This window comes from Anopheles gambiae, chromosome 3, assembly GCF_943734735.2.
Source record: "Anopheles gambiae chromosome 3, idAnoGambNW_F1_1, whole genome shotgun sequence".
NCBI classification, from domain to species: Eukaryota; Metazoa; Arthropoda; class Insecta; order Diptera; family Culicidae; genus Anopheles; species Anopheles gambiae.
The window spans coordinates 44,794,812-44,814,513 of NC_064602.1; positions in this window are offsets into that span (position 1 = coordinate 44,794,812).

Consider the following 19,702-nt stretch of genomic DNA (forward strand, 5'->3'; position numbering starts at 1 on the left):
TTATTTGATATACATAAATACAATCCAACCAAAAAATCTGAGTAAGGCTCAATAAATCACGGAATAAAACTAAAATTAACTAAAAAAAACTATAGGAACCATCCACAAAAATTTGGGAGTTAACCAAAAAACCTTGGTAGAGCCCTAAAATGTTCTATTCCTATTTGACTGAAGATTTGACATTGACTGACAGGTTTAGCAGAGAACGAACGATTGAATGATTCGGATCACCTTTATGACTGAACCGGAACTGAACCGTTTTTTTTTCTTCAAAAAGATCCAATTTTAACACCACTAGACCAAACCGGCCGATGAATAGCCGAGTAAATCAACTCTGAAGGAATTTATCAAAAAAAAATCGGTAAGTATTTAACATTGTTTACAAGCTATAGAGTTGCATATCTTGAGAACGAGTGATCCGATCAGGGCGAAATTTTATAAGTGAACGAGTGAAGAGGACCGACAAATGCTACACATCGACATGCCTGTCAATACTGCAATCACATCGGGCGTTAGCTTCAACACTCGCGAGAAGATAGATTCAAATTTTACGCTATTGCAAAATGGCCTTTCGATTGAACTATTAGTCCGGAGTCGTTAGTTCGGATCTGGGTCTGGAGTCGTTGGTGCGGAGCAGGCGCCGGAGCCATTGCCGGAGCGCTCCGAAACCCACATTACTAGTCGCTATAATACATTTGTTTTACCTAAATAAAACTATGCTGTATGTATACTCTATCGACATGAAACATTACTGCCAATACGTGAATTCTTAAAATATTCCAGCAATTTAGTACATGTTCTTATTCTAATGACGCTATGAGCTTTTTTGGAATCCCGGCCAAACTGATAAGGCTAGTTAGAATGACTATGACCAACGTCACATGCCAGGTGAGGGTGGATGGAAAACTCTCAGGACCTTTTAGCTATGTTTATGTTTATTTGTCTATCGATGGACAATAATGCCCTCTCGAACCATTCTAGCAATGTTTTACAATGAGTTCTTTACAGTGGATTACAATAACATAGAACATAAAAATGTGCACTATGGAACCAAATTTAACACAGAAACACGATCATTAAGCTCAGTTGGCGAAATCCTCGGTTCAAAAGCGTCGCTGACTGCGTTGAAAGCACGGCACATGAGTAGGAACGGGTTAGAGGAGCCAAATTGCGTTCTACGGTCGTCGAGGGCCAACATTGCCCGAGTTCGGAGCGGCCTGGCCGGAACGTACAGGTTGATGGCAGCCAGTAGTGACGGAGAGTCAATACGGCCGTCGAGAAGTCCCGTGATGAACGACAACCTGGCTTTTCGTATTCGCTCACTTAGGGTGGGTAGCCCGAGTAGTAAACACCTAGTCCGGTAATCGAGCCTTTGGTTCCATGGCGAAATCGTGAAATTTTGCTCTGGATTGATTCCAATCGAGCTAATGGACGCGCTGCAGTTGGCCACCAAACGATATTTGCATATCAACGACTGGATAAGTGAGCAAAGAGCGCCTTGGTGCAAGGTATATCATTAAGCTCGCTAGTCATATTGATAACTAGTCCTAGCATTCTGTTGCTGGTGGCTACTACGTGATCCAGCTGATCCTTAAATGATAGTTTTGTATCGAGCAAAACACCTAGATCCTTAACACATTGTTCGCTACCACCAAAGGTCTGCGCCAGGGGGACGGGCTTGCTTGTCTCCTATTCAACCTAGCGCTAGAGACCGTGACTCAGCCATCCGTGACTCGAGGGTGGAGACTACGGGAACCATCTTCTATAAGTCAACCCAGATCCTGGCATACGCTGATGATATAGACATCATTGGTCTGCGGCTCTCCTATGTAGCAGAAGCCTACCAAGGGATCGAGCAGGCGGCAGAGAGCCTCGGATTGCAGATAAACGAGACAAAGTCCAAACTGATGGTGGCAACATCAGCGGGCCTACCAATAAATAATCAGAATCTACGTAGGCGTGACGTGCAGATAGGTGAACGCACTTTTGAAGTCGTCCCACAATTCACCTATCTTGGGTCAAAGGTCAGCAACGACAATAGCATGGAAGCTGAGTTGCGCGCAAGGATGCTGGCTGCCAACCGGTCATTCTACAGCCTGAAAAAGCAGTTCACCTCAAAGAACCTGTTGCGACGGACGAAGCTGGGACTATATAGTACCTATATAGTCCCGGTACTCACATACGCCTCTGAGACATGGACACTGTTCAAATCTGACAAAACCCTCTTAGCCGCGTTCGAGAGGAAGATGCTCAGAAGGATACCTGGCCCCGTATGTGTGGAAGGACAATGGAGGAGCCGATATAATGACGAGCTATACGAGATGTACGGCGACCTCACTGTCGTGCAGCGTATCAAGCTCGCCAGGCTCCGGTGGGCTGGCCATGTTGTACGCATGGAAACGGACGACCCAGCCCGTAAAGTCTTTTTAGGCCGTCCACAAGGACAGAGGAGGCGTGGTAGGCCCAAATTGAGGTGGCAAGATGGCGTGGAGGCGTCCGCCATTAATGCCGGGATAACGGACTGGCAGACGAAGGCGCGTGACCGTGAGCGGTTTCGGACACTCCTAAGGCAGGCCAAGACCGCAAAGCGGTTGTAGCGCCGGATAAGTAAGTAAGTAAGTAATCTTATTCTTATAAATAAAAATGAATGGTTGTACAGTTTTGCATAACGAAATATCAACTACATTAATTTGAGCCAAATTTGGCACAAATGTAGTTTATAGTTCAGGGTATGATTTTTTGTGCTCCTTTTACCCCATCCCCTCTTCTTCTCCTTTCATTTTCCTTTTTTTAACGGTTTCATCATAATGCAATGATGTTAATATTTTGTTAAAAATGAAGCACTCAACCGATTTTGCTCAAATTTGTAAATAAAATGCCTTAGAGTGCTACAGTACACTGAGAGAAATTTCATCTTTCCAGGATAACGGGAAGTGATTGCTATAAATCATAGTTCTGCATAAAAAACTCCTTCTTCTTATTTATTGTTTGTTTACCTTTAAATCCTGCCATATCATTTCATTTCATTTCATTTCATTTCATTTATTTAATACAATATCCGCCATCAAGGCTAAATATAATAGACTTAAAACTAATTTAATACTAACAAATAAACAAAATAATTCATGAAAAACTAAGCCTAACTAACCTAGTCTTGACGTAGCAAAAAAGAAAAGAAAAAAAACAAGAGTAGAGCGTAGAGACTATCATAAACTTAACAAAAACAAAAAAAAGAGAGTAATAGAAAACTAAGGAGAATAATTAAAGGGAATTAGAAGAAAAAATACGGTTACGGAAAGAGTTAAGAGAGGAGTCTTAATCAAAGAGATAGTAAAAGTGGTTAAACAACCTGAAACAGGACAGAAGAGGGTCATTGAAAGTATAAAGAGTATGACGTGTTTCAATTGACAGAGGATCACGTGGACGAAGAGAACGAGAGGGAACATACAGCGAGATGGACGAGAGTAAATCAGGAGCATCAGTAGCAGAAAGTAATAAGCCACCAATAAAACAAGCCTGAAACACTTGGCGGCGGAAGCTTAAGGAGTGAAGATTGAATAACTGCAATCGCGTTTCATAGGGAGGTAGTGAGGCAGCACCGAACAAACGACGAAAGGCAATCCTGGTAAAGAGGCGCTGAATGCTTTCAATTCTCGAACAGCCATCAATAGTGGGAGGATTCCAGATGATACTTGCATATTCAAGAATAGGCCTTACCAAAGCACAATAAAGGATTCTTAGGATGCTTTGATCTCTAAAAATAGAGGTAAAACGTAAGATAAACCCAAGGGTTCGATTTGCTTTTAGTAGCACCTCATCAAGCTGCAGTTTAAAGTTAAGACGACAGTCAAGTATAATACCAAGGTCACGGATGGACATAACACGAGAGAGGGAAGCGCTAGAGAGAGTATAGTTAAATAAAATAGGAGAAAGAGAGTGAGAGAAAGAAATAACAGAACATTTTTCGGGACACAGGCGAAGTAAATTGGATGAACACCAATGAGCAAATGCATTGAGGTAATGCTGAAGTCTCAGACAATCAGAAGAAGAAGACACAGGTAAAAAGATTTTGATATCATCCGCATAAAGGAGATGACCATCAGGAGGTAAAACATTACAAACATCATTGATGAACAAAGAAAACAGAAGTGGACTTAGCACACAACCCTGAGGGACACCTGACGTACAAAAAAACTCCTCAGATAAGTACGACCCGGTTTTAACCCTGCATGATCGATTACTTAAATATGAGGACAGCCAGCTAATAATGCCATCACCAAAACCAAGTTTAGACAATTTAGCTAATAATAAATAGTGAGGTAAACTATCAAAAGCAGCATGAAAGTCGGTGTATATTGCATCAAGTTGGGTACCGGCCTCAAAAGATCTAAAAATATTGGAAATAAAAGACATGAGATTAGTTGAAGTAGACCTACCAGGCATAAACCCATGCTGTTTAGGGCTAATAGCTGAACTACAACTATGAAGTATGGTTGGAAGGATACATAGCTCAAAAGTTTTGGCTGTGGCGCAAGTTTGGGTTATCCCACGATAATTAGAAACAATGCTACGGCATCCCTTTTTGTGTACCGGAAAAAGCCAACAGGATTTCCAAAGAGCAGGAAAAACCCCAAGAGAAAGTGAAAGGTTGAAAATTTTAGCAAGGTGTGGAGCAAGCACGTCCTTACAGTTTATTAAAACAGAGGCAGGAATGTCATCTGGACCAGGAGTAAAAGAACGTTTCAACCCAAATAACACCTGTACAACTGTTTCAGAGCTAACCGAAATATCGGAGAGATTAATTAAGTTCTCTGACGTGTAGAGTAGCCCACCCTCAATACGGTTAGGGTCACTAACCGGTGGCTCAAACATTTGGGAAAAATGTGCAGAGAATAGCTCACAGATCTCAACAGGCGTAGAGGCAGTTCGAGAATCAAGTACCATTTCATTAGGTAACGTATTGCACCCTCTTCGAATCCTAACAAATTGCCAGAAGGATGCTGGATCAGAACGGAAACGCGATTGCAGTCTACTCGAATAGGCCTCAAAACAAGCCCTGTTGTATAGTCGATGCGCAGAGGCAGCGTACTTAAATAAACGAAAGTTGAAAGCAGATCGGTTCAGACGATACCTCCTAAGATATTTCATTCTATCCTTTTTCAGGTTGCGAAGAGTACGATTAGACCAGGGAGGATTAGGAGGGGAACGAAAAATAGGTGTACATGAAAGGAGTGCAGAGGTTAAAAAAGCATTAAACGATTGGACAGCCTCGTCGACCGATGTACATTGATAAAAAAAAGACCAGTCGGAACGAGATAGAATAGAATTAAGTTTACGATAGTCTGTAAGACGAAAATTATAACGAACTCTCAATGAATTAGGAGCAGAAGGTAATACATTCATAACCCTACTAGCCCTAAATAAAGAAGACGGTAACGCAATTTCTAGAGCAGGATGATGGGCATCCTGGGGCAGGAGCAGTGACGAAGCAGGATACACAGAACAACAAGCAGCTGCAGCAGAGTTGGAGAGCACCAGGTCCAAATAATGATTTAAATGGTTATGCACCCCGTTCAGCTGATAGAATTCATGCAGGTTTAACATATCCAAAAAGCAGGAACTGGATGTATTCGAAGAAATATGTGGCACATAATGTCTTATAGCTGAAGATGAATCTGGCCTTACTGCGGTAGAAAGCGACCACTCTAACGCAGGTTGATTGAAGTCACCCAGAAGGATAAGATGATCATTCGGTTTCATTTGCATGTATGCATCACTGATGAAAGCAGAAAGGGATTCCAAATAGTTGCGGTCGCTGCTCAAATACGGTGGCACATAAACAATCCCCACATAAAGACGAAACTTAGAAAAAGAAACACGTATACATAAAGCTTCAAGCGTGGGTTGATTAATGTTAAGTGCCACAGAAGGATATCGAACGGAACATGCAAGTAGCACACCACCCCCACGCGAACGTTCGTTGTTTAACCTGCTTCGATCACAGCGGAATATGTTGTAGGCATCACTATCAAGGACCATGTTGGATGGAATCGATTCATTTAACCAGGTTTCAGTAAGGGCAAGCATTTCAAACCCTGATTCATTCGCAGAAAGGCGCAATTCATTGTATTTGGTGCGAAGGCCTCGAACATTTTGGTAATATATCACAAATGGGTCTATTAATTGTGAGCTATCCGTTTGGCAAACGGGCTGATCTGTGGTGAGCGGTTCGTGTTGCTGAGATTGGATTGTGATTGAAGCCCCACCCCCGGTGATAACTGAGGCGGTGTGGGAGGAAACTCCAGTTGAATAGCCTCTAGGATCTCGGTCATCTGGGATGGTGATAGAATCACGCGCTGTGGGGGTGGCGATCGATGTTCCAAAAAATGATCCGGATGAGCGGTAGTTTTTGGCACAGCTGAAGAGCAATTTTCACTATTTGTACGATGCGAAATAAGCTCAGAAGGGTCAAATCGAGCCCTTTCATGTACACGTTGCTTTGGTAGGCCACGAGCAACAAACTCCCGAACAGTAAGTGAAACTGGCCAAATAGTAGACTGCAGCGCAAGCTCCTTAAGAGATTTAGGAACACTCACTTTGAACGATATGAAGGACATCGAGTCCAGGTTCACACCCTTTTTCGTGAGACGGTAAACATTAATATCGTCCGTTGGTAGCACAGCTTTAAGCCACACACGCATATCATCAGCCGAGACATGCGATTTGATGTTCGTGAAGTATAACCATACTTTCTCGGCTATGCCCGTGTTGGTGGTGTTTTGGTTCAAAACAGGATCAGAAGATGCTTGTGTATTTGTTCGATAGTTTCCAGCACTAACATCACTAGTCGGCTTAGTACGATGATTGTAGTGGTTACAGTTGTCAGAATCATCCACAGTGTTGGTATCATTCGTTATTTAAATATGTATATGTACCCTTTCTGTGGCAATGTCTCAATCTTTTCCTGCAGTACTCCACCTCCAACTTTTGCACTCATTACAAACTTTAACCTTAACTAATTTGGCCAGGTTATAGAGCTACTCAACTAAATTTAAAAGATTCCCTTTACTGTAAAGAATACACTGAAAATAATTGTCTCTAAACTCAAATAAAATTAAGAACTAATGACGACCCCTTAAGGGATCTAAAACCAAAATCTAACCAATACTGACACCAAAACATAACCTTTTTTGGTTTAAAAACTGCAAATGACCTAATACCGGTCCTACACCTGGTTACTAAACCTATGCCTGTTCAGAAACTGATACTGAACCCAAACCGCTTCTGGAAATAATACAGCTTATACATGTCTAAGAACTAATCATTAACCCACACCGGTCCTGGAACCTATCATGAACTCATATTGGACCTGGAAACTATCATGAACCCATAACAGCCCTGGTGCCTACATGAAGCCTTACCGATCTTGGAACCAATCGTGAACCGACACCGGTCATGGAACCTACCATGAACCCATACCTGCCCTGGTACTGATCATAAACCCATACCGGCCCTGAAACCTATCATGAACCCATACTGGTCTTGCAACCTATCATGAACCCATACTGGTTCTGGAACTTATCGTCAACCCACACCGGTCAAGTAATTGAAAGTAATACCCATATAGAACCTGCAACTGATACTGAACATATCTCGGTCCTGTAACCGATCATGATCCCATGCTGATCGAGAAAAAGCTCCTGATTTCATTTTTTTTTTTAGGAACAATTCCAGGAACTGATCTGGATTTTCCTTCGGAACGATACCTGTGACGGGTATGGGACCGATACATTTCCAGTACCAGACAAACTATACCCGGCTGTAAATGTGCAGCGTAGGAACTAGCGTAGGAAATAGCGTAGGAATAGCGTATGAATAGCGTAGGAAATAGCCTAGGAAATTTCAGTAGAATTTGTATAGTTACATTTTTCTTAATATCTCATAATTATTATTTGGTGCAAAAACTCTTCTTTATATTTTTACTTCATTTGCTTACTTCATTCCCCGGCGAGGCGTGGTGATTGATTGTGTTTGTTCAATTGTAATGTAATTTTTTTCTAATTTACTTCCTTAACAGTTATGTTGTAGTATGTTCGTTTTTAGAAACGGTCGCCATGTAGTAAGTTTGATTTTGGATACGGTCGCCATGTAATGTGATGATCGTATAACTGTACATCGAGGACCGTCGCGGTAGTTCAGTGTTTCGTTGACATGTATTGAGGAAGACACTTTGTTCGAAACAGACTTTAGACAGTACTCTAAAGACACTAGATCGTCCAAGCGATTATAGAAACTCGGAAGGAAGCGTTAGAGTTTAGAAGCCTTACCTTGGGTAGGGGGCATTAAAAGAATCTTTAAATAGATGTTGGATGGACATAGTCCTATCCTGACAGTCCGAACGAATCTGACTTGCCATGGTCGGAGTTGGTTTTATCTATACTCAAAAAAAATTATGGGTTTCGTACATATGGTTTTGTCTAATTAAATGTTATTAATACTGGTCACAATTTATAAATTGAAATGGTGTGTTTGTCGATATTTGCCTATGCTGTGATTTTACTGTATTGCGAAAGAAGGTATCAACTATTGATGCTAAAGAATGGATGTTTTCGTCGCTGAGCTTGTAAGTTGCTGTGCGTTCTAGGTTCACCTAGTTTGCTGCACTACCACCTGATTTGCTTACTATGTGTGCTTCGGGTGTTTTCAAGAAGTGCTTCACCATTGTTTTTCATATGAACGGAGTGGTCTGAACTCTTCCGGGTGTGTTGTTATAGTATAACCTGATTTGCTGAGTGTTTTATAATGAATGTGTTGCAATAGTGTAATTTGGCTTTCCGAAGTGTGTTACAATGTGTTTACAGCTGATAGTCTGGTTTATAATAAGTTCTGTTTTCTGTGCTACAATGTTGTTGCTTGGTTTACTCAATCCTTGATGTCTGGTTCCTTTTGATTATGGATGATACCAAATTTTAGATCGCATGTATCAATAAAATGCATTGAATACAACCAATTGCAATTGCTAGCCACCAGCATTGCATCGCAAATCACTGAAATTATTTTTTTTTTCGTATTCTTTTAAGGGACATTTTTAGCATGTTGTGTATCACACAAAAACAGCATACTTAAAGCAAAAACCAAACACGTTTGTAGTTCTAAACACACAGTTAGAAAAGTTTTTCATATGCGATTTCATCGAATTTCGGATGTTAAAAAAGCCTACATAAATAGCCAGCTCCAGCTACCCGCGGCTCTGGGGTCGGTTATAACACAGAGTACCAAAACAATTTCTTTTCAATGCAGTATCAAACGGGAAAATGTGCTGGAAAATGCGGAAGGTACTTAAGATAAGGAGCGGTCCCATGGTCAACTCGTAGGACTGAACAACATGCCCGTCGTGGTTTTAAGCCTAGAACGGACCGATTCCCCGTAGTAAGGACTGTATAGAAAGCCTGTATAAACCGGCATGTCCACTTATGACGTTTACGCCAAATGTAAAAAGAATAAGAAGAAGGCTAAAGTTTTAGTAGAATACCAAAAGAAGTGAAACTTGATTCAATAACTCGGCCTATAATGTTCGGAATCGTAACGATCGAGAATGCTAAAATATACTGTCGGTAGCCCACTTCCATTCTTTTGAGGAGTTGGACGTTTAAATCTGCCGGTAAAAAGTCATGTAAATTAACTTTAAAGTATGCAAGTCATGCAAGTCACTAAATCAATAAAATCGTTTGTTAGATTCCACAATCGAGAGAAGATAAATTCGTTTTTTAGGCTATCCTACATTACTATCTCCATTCGGTTATTATTGTTTTATTTTTTTCAAAAGAATGCCTGTCATGTGTCTAACTCTTGCATGAGTCGAATTCATGATACTCAAAACTATTTATCCTGATATAGGGTTAACCAATAAACTTATAGATAATAAACGCATGATTGCCATATCAGTTCTTAACTACCCACGATACCTACTTCGGTTATTACGACAGATAAGAAGAATCGAAGTTTTGGGATAAAATCATTGGAATAGTTTTTGTACTCCTCGGATTCTTATATTTATTCTATATATTCCTCTATTTTTAATTAAGACGAGACATTCATGTTATCCCTGTGAAATCGGGTGAATCAGCTATTAATTAACAAAAAACTTTACCTTTCCTCTTTGACAAAACATAAATCTCTGCCCTTACAATTCTACCTTTTGCATTTACAAGAGCTTAAATCAAAGCCTAAAGTCTAATGTTCTGAATCATTTTGCCTCTTTGTTTTGATGTATTTTGATATTTGATGGATGACAATTTTGCCCCATTCCATGACCATTCTATCCCGCACAATACATGTTCACGACTTTTGATGTTGATTGTTAAATTTAATTATGTACATTTATTTTAGTTGTTTATACGTCTACTTCTAATTATTTTTCATGAACAAGATGTTAAAGCATCGATTGCCGTTAAAACATAAGTTTGAAGTGATTTGTCCAATGGGAACAGCGCAAAATCCTTAACGTGCGATTATGCCCCGCTTTCCCCATTATAACTAATTATAGGAATATAATGACAAAACTCATCGAAGGAAAAAACAACAACATGGTCTTCCTGTAGCTAGTAATTAACTACACACTTTGGTGATCAAAATAAGCCTTAGAAGGTGTTGATAGCGAGCCATTTATTACTATTACAGCATTGTTTGTTATAGATTTCAAAGCTCGATGTTCAATCATGTTTTATGTTAATGGAATGGATGAAGAACGTTACTAAATAGCATTGCAACAGTACTTTAATATACATAACAGTACTGCGACAGACCGTAGCACCCCTGTTATCATTTCATTACACAAAAAATAAAACATCGTAACCTTCTCTAACCTCTGTGAGTAGGAAGATTCTTGAGCTATAGCATGACAGATACAACTCACCTCGCGAAACTCAGTTCAGATAGTCGGCACAAAACAAAACGCGATATTCGAGTTGAAGTGAAGCATGTGCGAGCGATTATTACATTCTGGATTTCCCCAATTATATTGATAACAGGCAAAAATCCACGACTTCGGTTGCAACAGCATCCATAGCAAGATCAATTATAAACCAGCATCAGTTGAATAAAGGTCGTTCTTAGCTAGTGCCGTAAACGCCATGGGAGACAACGGAAATCGTCTGCAGTATCAGCAACTGTTGAACGTGTCCTTTGGTGATGAATTCGAGGTGTTTCACATTCAAGTATCTGCCCAGCATGTTTTATTGGTAAGAAATCAGCGAGCATTGAACTGCTACCGATTGGAAGGCGAGTCTAGAGAGTGGAAGGCGTTGTGGATTCGCGATGGTTTTTTCGACGGAAAGCAGCGCGAGTTTCGTAACTCATTCTTCGTCGACGAGTCTGGTTGGCTGTTGGTGAGGAATCGTGAAGGCTTGCAGTTTTACCGTATGGAAGGAAGCGATCTGACTTTGCGCCATTATTGTTCCGAGGCAATATATCGCAATGGGTACGGATGGGATGATGCCAACACGGTATTTCTGATGGGACGTATCTATACTGATGCCGGTACGATCGGCATACTGACGCGAAATAAACGTGGTGCCATAAGATTCGAGCAGATGCAGGAGAGTGCTGTACTGAAAGGTGGCCCACGACCTTTGTGGCAGTTGTACGATTCGCCGACACTACCGGAAAGCTGGAAGTTCAATTCAACGTGGCTCGGATTGGCAACCACTTATGGCACCGAGCAGTCGGCTATCATCGAGCGATCCTCAGACGTTGTAAGTGTTTACATGTTCGACAACAATTATCATCCCAAACTTGTGGGTCGTGCAGAAAACGTGCCATTTTCAAGTGCTCATGATGAACGTATCCTGTTTGGAAATATCTTTGATAGCACCGAGTATAGTGACATGTTGCATCTTAACTCCTCTGGAATGTTTTTATATCAGCGAAATAACACACACTACCGTGCTGTAGCTCAAAGCACGTCACTGGCAGTTTTCGGTCGTGGAAAGAAAGTGTGGAATAGTGCTAGCTTGATTGATGTAGATCGGGATGGAAAAGATGAACTTTGGCTTACTGGACCGCAAGGTATCATGGGATTCAGAATATCGAACGGAAGATTTGAACAGGTCCCGTTTAATTCAGATCAAAACGAAGATCTACGATACGCCCAGATTATCAAAACGATTCCTGATGGACACAATGTCACAACAATAGCCACTAGCGGTCGATCTTTGGTGTCATTTTATCTTGCATCGTCCAAAACATTAGTAAAAGAAGCGAACAAGAACGACGGAAATGATCAATCGGTACAATCTAGTAAAGAAATCAAATCAGTTTTTGCTCTTCATTCCCAAACGGCCCCACTTGTGGAAGCATCATTGGGCGAACAACTGGACACATCTTTGCTAATCGAACCCGTCAATCCAATGAATGGTAACTTGGAATTCGGTATTCCTTTGCTTGTCGTGGGAAAGTTATTTGGAATGTCTACTGTGAAATTTATCACCTACCAAGAAGCTTCCGAGTTATCCGGATCGATGGGTGTTGGATGGTCGCTACAAGTGGACTGTGTGTACATCGATCGAAGGAATAGCATATTTCCAGAGGAACATCGCTATTATCTAATCAAGGATGGATCATCCTTTCCTCTTACTATTACTAATAATGATTCAAACGAACAAATCATCACTTTTTCTACTGCATCCACCGAGCAGATGACTGTTACATTCAATCGTCCTCTAAATCAATGGACATTGGAAAATGGCAATGGAGAAAGCTTTATCTATGGAACATATAGTGACAAACAAGCAGTAAAAATGGATAGCGGATCTGAACATTGGCCATTTATGACTGAACGTAGTGAGTTGAAAGATCGTCTTCCATCAGTGTGGTACCTGGTAAGACAATTCGATCGTGCTGATCAGTGGATGGAATATACTTACACAAAAGATCCCCTAACAGATGACTACCAATTGAGTGCTATTTCCACTAGCAATACAGCATCGCTCCAGTTGTCCTATTCAAATCAGTACAACAGCACTCTTCTAACTGGTTATACTATTCGTACCTTAAGCTACCAGCAATCAGCAGTGCTGCATTATGTACAGCAGGAAGATAAGGTACACTTGAAACGAATCACACAGCAAAGCCACACTGCGCTGGAGTTTGACTACGAAGGGCCGAATGGTGCAATGAGTAAAATCATCTATCCCAATGGACTAATCGCCAAAATTGATTACACTTTGCTACAAATCGACAGTAATATGCTGATTAACCACTTCAAAATCCACTCCCATCCTCGTACAGCTTACGGCCCGACATATCTGTTGATCGGTGACATCACTAAACACGGTCAGGTGCGCATTCAACTAAGAGACCATCTTGGTTCCGACACAGTTGCAGTGGATGGTTCATCTATTCCTCCACTTGGAAAATTTCCGGTGATTCATTACGAGATGTATACTGGTGAATCATTTTTCGCTGTTTTGCTACAACACGAACGAACCCAGTCCGAGCTGTGTCTGTTTCATCAAACCCAACCCGATGTTTGGCAAGCAATTCCAACGTATCTAAAGTTACCGAAAGACACGTCCATTCGAGCCGGTAAGGATTTTCTGCTGGCTATACAGGAACAACGCGTGACAGTTATTGAACGGCAACAGGGACGATGGAAAGCATTGAAACCGTTCGATATTGAAAAATCGTCACTGATACACTTCTTTACGCACGGTTTCCTCACATACGACGATCGTCAGCTTCGCATGTTTGTACGACGCAATGGAGACTGGACGGGTGTAGTTTTACCGTTTCCTGCCAATCTGATAAAAAGTAGCTCATCGCTCTTTGATCGATTTGATCATCCCGAAGAAATCATGTGTAACTTTAAGAAGGGTGTTCAACTGGATGCGTTGCAAATGTTTCATAATATAATCGTGTTTCGCTCACTGTTTCTGGATGGTTTCAAAATGTACGCCAGATTGCATCTTTTGCATTTGAACTGGAAGCATGAAGTGCACCGGCAATCGACGATCGATGTTCTAATTGAAGATCTTCATACATACACCTTTAATCTTCCCGAAGAAGATGAAAATACGTTTGTGCTCGCCTATCAGCTGGATAATGAAAAGTTTCGACTGAAAGTTATTAGCCATCACGGAAAACTAATAGACCAAGTTGTTAAAATTAAGGCACAGATAGAACAACATATCAGTGAACAACCCTACACACCTGAAGAAGAGAAGAGGCACATTCGTAATGAATCGTATGAAAAGATCAACTCTGAGCTGCAGGAATTATATCGTAACATTACATCCCAAATACCCTTCGCAATCGATCCATCCAAGTTTGGCATTCTAGTGAACGATGCATACATTGTTACTGCCAGCCATAAAGTACTGTTTGATGGGATCGATTGGAATACGGAAAGAATCCCTCAGGAAGAACTCACCCTCGAAAGCATCACGGTTAATCTTGGACCTTCCTACCAGTTAGTGAAAACGCACCGTAACGCAACTTTCGATTTAATCGGTCCAAACAATGCTGTCGTATTTAACACAGACACCAATAACGCAACCGAGTTGAACATACGATATCCGGCGTTCATGGCAGTGCAAGCAAATGACTCTGCTGTGCAGTTGTTCAACTTTCAACGAAACAAACTAACGAGCCTTCCAGTGGGAGAAGTCTTCGACACCAACAGCAATACACTAGCTGTCATAAGCAGGACCATCGATGGTAAAAACGTATTTGTACGATCGATGGATTCGTTTGGCATCACTCGTAAACATATCGTCTGGCGGCACGAGTTTGTGGATGGACGCGGACGAAAATTAACAAACTATTACGAATTCAACGCATACACTGCCAAACCATACCATGATGGATTTTTGATGACGGATGTTAAGATAACACCAGCTAACACAGAAGGACGATTTGGTTGGTTTAAGGTACATTATAATCATGCTAACAATACTTTAAGCACGAAATCGGTCTACGACTCTACAGGAAAGTTTGTAAAACTAGTTCAACCTGCTGATACGAATGGCAAAACATCACCCAATGCCGATGGTGTTCTTATGGCACGCGATGCAAAGACAGTTGTAGCAGATTTTCGTCCGTATCGAATCTCCGAGGAAATCGTGACGTACTATGGGTTTGAGCCATATGAACAAAACCAAATTGGAAGTGATGGACGATGGAAATGGAATGGTGGAACGATACAAATAGAGCAAGGTAACCATTTTCTGCATCTCACCCGTTCGGGGTCCGTAAGTGCAACTCTAATGCCAAAGATACAGTTTAGCTCGCTAATTGTTTCGTGCTGGCTGAGAGGATCCAACAAGCAGCAAAACATCGAAAATGCACTTTCTGTTAATTGCAATGGGAAAGTAGTACACGGATCTGTTGGATTTTCCATTGGCGGTTGGTCATATGTGGAGGTTATGATAGAGAATACGAATCGCTTGGAAGTGAACATTTCATCTGGATCCAATTCTACCATAGACGTAGATCATCTGCGAGTTTTCCCTGCGCAGCTGGATTTAAATGTGCATATCTACGATACGACATTGGCATTGGAACGGTCAACGCTGCACGCAACAGGGCTGTTATCACATCGACTTTATGACGTGCTTGGCAACGAAATCGGCCGAATAAACAAGCTAGGATCGATCGAGAACCTTTCTTTCCAGTCACGCATCAGCAATTGCCGCATCGAAATACAACCTGCATACGGAGAAATTTTGCAAAAAACGAAGCAAAATACCTTCGCAGGTTCAATGCAGCACGTTCCTGATACAGCTGCGTTACGGTTTCGATATGCTGCAACGACGTATTCGGGCGATATTCAGATAGAAATAGCTACTTTAAAATTTAGAATGCACATAGCGAAGGACCAGTCAACATTAAAAGTAAAGTCCCAAAGTATCGCCGTACCTCGCGAGGGTGACATGGTAGTGTTTCACAGTAGCAAACAGTTTAGCATTTGGATCGATGGTCATTTAAAATTGGAGAATTTAATCACGTCTAATGAATCACGTTCAAATCGATACGAAATTAGAAGCAATAACGTACAAACATTTGATGCAATGTTACTCTACGACGTGAATATGAAGGTGATTTATCTAACGGATTTCGGTATGCCAAAACAAATAGTAGAACTGAAGGACTCAGGGACAGTTGCTTTGCAAGAAATCCTATACGATGAGCTTAATCGTCCTGCGGTTAGAACCAAATGGACGGATCTGGACACCACCAATTCGTCCATATTGTTTAGCTATCGACATAATTTCATCGAAAAAGAAGAACGATTTTGGAAGACGGGGCAAATGGAGGGTACAGTTACACTGTTGAACTCCGACTGCGAAGGTTTTCCTTACAGTCGCACAGTTTACATGGACAATCCTTTGGAAGACAAATCTATCCAATCACTCCCGGGCAAGTCATTTGCAATCGATGGACCCTTTGCTCAGCACTTTAATTCCATTCAAGGTATAGATTTTTTGACAAACCTTTTCCCAACTCAGGACGGATTTTACTACGAAAGCGAGCAATATCCAGATCAATCCGTCTACGTGTTAGTATATGATAAACGCAAACTGAAGGTAGCCAGCTACGTGAAAACGCATCATGGTGATCATCATTTAACCACCTACATGTATGACACTAACGATCGCTTAGTTTTGCAACTACCGCCAGCTTATCACGAACAGGCGGACACATTTTCCCGAACAATTCCATTTTTTGGAAGAAACTTCTCGCCCGAACATACCGAATTGCAACGCACCTGGGGAATGTGGTACGAATATGATAATCAGAGTGGCCTGCTAACGCTTAAACGAACGCCTGACGCAGGTAACACGCGGTACATGTACACACCAGAAGGTTTACTGCGCTTCGTGGTTCAACAGAATAGTAGTAATGTGATGTATTACACCTATAACTCGGTGGGAAAGCTCAAACAGAGGGGAATCGTGAAGCTCAGTTCGAACGAGCTTTATAGTTATTTACCGAACGACTCGGAATTGCCTGCTTCGAGCAATTTCATACTGTTGCATCACGGAGAAAACAGTGTTGCTCCGTTGCACCGTCATAGGGTGGAGAATATTCAAAAAATATCTGGTGATCACATTCTTTCTGATGTTTTGTTATCTAACCATCAATCACAAATCATTAATAGCGCACTGTACTCGAGCGGAAACGAATCACTGGCTATCAACTACGAGTATCAGAAAAATCAAATACACGAGATACACTATCCTGTATCGGTTAAGGGGAAAAGATTTCGTTTACGATACAGTTACGATAATCGTGGTAAATTGATCGGTATCTCGAATGCTGCCACTGATGAAAAGTTCATAGCAATTGATAACAACAGTCTTGGTTTACCGAAACGTGTGCTCATTCAACCCAACTCTCGGCATGCCTATCAGCGTACGTATCATTACAACGAGCCGGGATATTTGACTCGCATTGAAGATCCATACCTAACCGAAACGATCGACTATTCGGGCTCGGGGTACGGTGGACGTGCGATCGGGGACGGTACCGTGCAGGCCACACGCTTCCACGCATCCTGGCATGCACACAGCAATTTAAAGCTTCTGAAGCTGAAACCTTCCCATCTAGGCACAGGACGAAGGGCAAAGTTTTGCTACGACGCACTTGTGTCTGCCGGATATTTAGACTCGCAGGGCAGACCGTTGAAAAGTCTCTATCTAATGCTCGAGCTTCGCTTACCGCTTGTTTGTCGGTTAGGAACGTACGGGCATCAGGTTGCTGCAGCTTTGAACAGTCGAGGGTTTCCCCAGTTCTACGGTCATCGATACGATTACGGAAGCCACCGGCAATTGATTCGTGCGAAATACTTTCAGAGTAGTGCCGAAGAGCTGTTTAATCCACTGCGCAAAGACACGTTTGAACAAATTCAAGGCATTTCGCAAGAGAGTTCTACGGACATATGGCATAAACTCGTGGATGCTGGATACTTGCACACGGACTGTTATTCCACCAGTGCAAAGAAATGCCATGGTTTACCGGGGAAATCTCTATTCCATCCTACCATTGCTGGTCACCCGAACGCGATAACGCTCAGCAGTTTGTTGGTTCGTGTAATCACACAACGTAAAAATCTTGCCAAGAACATGTTTGATCAACTGTGTGCCGGATGGTACAAGGACGATATACCAGATTCAATAGCCGACACATGCAACACTGTCTGGACAATGCTCTCGGACGATGGTTTGATTGGGCCCAAGTCTAATTTTAGCATGACAGCAATTAATCAAGAGTTGCGTGATCTCTTAAGCGAATATGCATCACATTTACCAGCAATTATTGGAGCCATGTATCATAAGTTTGCCACTGCGCTTGGTCACAGTTCTGCTGACGTTCAGTCCTACAAAATCGACGCAAATGGAAATCATCAGCATTTTTACACCGGTTTTCGGCGATATCGGCTCGAATATGTTAAAAATACAAACAAAATAGCGTCTGTCTACCGCACCAACTTCGCCGCACGGTCTGGTCTGGACGAAACGCGCTATCAGGTAGAGCACGACGAAGAAGGTAACGTAGTCAGGGCCACACATAAAGGTATCGAGCGTATCGTTTACGATCCACTATTCAATCGTCCGTCGAAAATTATTCTCTCCGATGGAAGATACTTGGAATTTGAGTACGACGTTCGAGGGTATCGTTTGTACAAATACGTGTATGATTCCGCGGGCAGGTTAAGCAGGAAAAAGTACTACATCCGGGACGTGCAGGGCAAGCCGTTGATAGAGTATGAGGGCATTTATGAAGGCAAAGAATCAGAAAATAACGCCCCGTCCGTCGTGCGAGCCACGGTATTTGTTTACGCCGATGATCGACTGGTTGGTTTTGTACGCAACGATCAGTTCTACAGCGTATGGCTCGATCATGAAAGATCGGTAAGGTTAGTGATTAAAAATGGCGAGATCGTGGCCGCGTACGATTACCTGCCGTATGGTGAGTTGCTTCGCTCTTACGGCGATGATCCTGACGGTCATCTTGATTACCGCTTCACTGGACAGGAATGGGACGAAGAGACAAATCTGTACAATTTCTATGCCCGTTTGTATGACCCAGAACTGGGACGTTTCCTTCAGCTGGACCCGAAGGAACAGTACGCCAGTCCGTATCTGTATGCCGGAAACTCTCCCGTCTCTTTGATAGATCCCGACGGTCAATTCGCTATTCTTTTGATAGTGAGCCTAGTAACGGCTGGCTTTGGAGGGTACTTGGGAGCATCGGCAGCTAACAACTCTTGGAACCCAGCCAACTGGGAAGTGAAGAAGGCAATCGTGGGAGCAACTATAGGAGCCGTCGTCGGTGGTTTTGCCCCGGCCGGTATTGCCGGTTCGATTAGCTTTCTTGCCGGTGCCGTTGGTACCACAGCAGCTGTCGGTATAACAGCGGCTACTTCAGTCGGTTTCGCTTACGTTAGCATCGCGTCCGCAAACGGAAGTTGGGATCCGAGTAAGTGGGACTGGTCCCAACCGGGTACATGGAATGCGCTATTCACCGGTAGCATATCTGGAGCCTCATTTTACAACACGATCGGAACTATCCATAAAGCGGTCAAATCATTTACAGGCTTATCGCGCGCTGGTTTCATCGTCATGACTACCGGTGCAACGGGAGGATATTTGCTTTACTCGGGAAGCATGGCAAATGATGGAAACGCCCGTTTTTGGGAATG